The following is a 2,392-nucleotide window of genomic DNA, read 5'->3' on the forward strand; positions in this document are numbered from 1 at the left end:
CAGACTTTTTAACCACATAGTTTCCTATTGTTCCCTTTGTATATTATAATCAAAATGTTTAACCCATTTTATTATACATTCTTTCACTTATTCATCTTTCCTATACATCTTGTAACACCTTATATTTAACATATTCATTATATATATGGTTAAGATTACTGATTCACATTATGTGACTATGTTATCTTATTCTGTCTTGGAATAAAACTTTTAAGTATTTATACTCTTCTTCTCAGGCCAAAAGAGCTTGTAACATAATCTTGCTAGGCTGGGGACAGAGGAATACAGAAACTTAAAGGAGGTTCTGATTATAATTCAGACCATAAATCAATACAGATCAGGCAGTCAGATCTTTCTAGCAAAGAATGTTAAAATATTTTCTGCATCACCACATGCAATCTCACATGTGAAAATACAGAAGTGTAACTAGAAGTCATTGTCAGGAAACAATGCTTAAAGCTGAGGGGTACCATTTGAGGAACAGAGACCTTCAACAGTGGTAAGAAGAAGAAAAACCCTCACTTGTATTTTGCTTCTCAGTCAAAATTCCAGTGCTCTGGATTTTACTTATTTTGACATCTACTTTTTTTTTTAATCAACCTATTACTGCCAATAACTCAACTTATTCTAATTCTATGAAACCCCACTTCTTGGTTAGAATAAGGCTGTGTATTGCCATTTTAATTTGGAATTGCTTCAAAATAATTGGTTTCAGGTTTAAAATCTGATCCGGATGTTTCCTCCATAATATACAATAGTTCTGCCTCCGATTTTAGAAGAAAACCTTTAAACTTTTTTGTGTACTTAAATGTTCAAGAACTGAGTGTAGTATTGCAATTTAACAGCAGGAGGCATCTGCATCCTGGTCTCTTATTCAAACTTAGAATGACCATGTGCTTTATAACTGTTACTCTGTGGGAGGAAAATGTTACTTCAACTAATAACATCTTAAACACGTGAATCAATTCTTTATGCTTCCTTTAAAAAACAGCAATAGTAAACACAACACAATCATTAATGTATCTAAAATCTATAAATGAAGATGTAATTCACTGTGTACAATTAGTTACAAAGATAACATTTCATTATATGTTTAACAATAGGGGGGTAACTAAAAAAAATAAAATGATGAAATATTGAAAGATGCAATGAAATAAACTGGATTTCCAATCCTCCATTTTGCATTTATTACAGAAATACAGCTGCTAAAGATGCCTGCACTTTGGTTATGAAGCACCTGTTGAAAGTCACAGTAAATGTACTTCAGTTCGAAGAACTTCCACAACCCATTAATGAAAGCTGACGGACAATTCTGGGAGTTGAAGTCCAAACATCTTAAAAGTTGCCAAGTTTGTAAAACAGTCTTTAAAAACGCCAAGGTCCCTTTGTTATTTAAAAACTGGGTTGGGGGATTTGGGGCTTTCCGGATGTTAACAAATTTTCAGCAAGGGGTGGATAACAGATTAACAGAGTTAGAAAGGAGCCTTGCAGGTCATCTAGTCCAACCCTCCCCCCAAGCAGGAGACCCTACACCATTTCTGACAAATGGCCGTCCAGTCTTTTCTTGAAAGCTTCTGGTGGTGAAGCTCCCACAACTTCCGAAGGGCAAGCTGTTCCATTGGTTGATTGTTCTGTCAGAAAGTTTCTCCTTATTTCCAGGTTAAATCTCTCCTTGTTCAGTTTCCATCCACTATTCCTTGTCTGGCCTACAGGCGCTTTAGAAAATAGGTTGACCCCTTCCTCTCTGTGGCAGCCCCTCAAATATTGGAACACTGCTATCATGGTCCTTCTCTTCACTAGACGAGCCTACTTAGTTACTGCGCTACCCAGAGCAGCAGGGAATTGTAGTTTAGCAACTCAAGAAAGCCACAGGCGAAAATAGTTATAAGACATGGATTAGAATGTATAAAATAAATATGTATTGAGTTTATGTCTGTATGGAGAAGTGATAACCCGGGGCCATACTGTTCTCAAAAAAAGATATTTTATTTGTATTTGTATGTTTTGTGAAAACTTAAAACTTTTATTAAAAAAAAAAGCCATAGGTTCCCCGCCCCTTTTCAGCTTCTTCAACAAGCGAAGCTACCCATTGGAAAGGCCTTTTAGGTAAAGAGGTGCGTTCCGAAGATCCGTCTCGCCCGGCTCTTGAAGAGGCAGCAAGCCCCGCCTCATTGCTCGCCAGCCCGCTTCGATTGTTGCTTCAGGAAACACCGGAGGCCCTTGTGATGACATCAGCCCGTTTGTGGTATTGAGTGCAAAATAAAAAGGGTCAATTCCAACCTAACCCCTCCCTTTCCCTCCCTTTCGAGCCTCTTCGGGCTGGCTGTGGGCGCTGCTTGGGGACCCGCCTTCTCCCGGAGAGAACAAAACAACCCTCTTTGCGGATTTCTGT

The sequence above is a fragment of the Notechis scutatus genome, chromosome 3 (assembly GCF_049901735.1).
Source record: "Notechis scutatus isolate UNSWTSFEM ecotype Mainland chromosome 3, rNotScu1.2, whole genome shotgun sequence".
Taxonomy (NCBI): Eukaryota; Metazoa; Chordata; class Lepidosauria; order Squamata; family Elapidae; genus Notechis; species Notechis scutatus.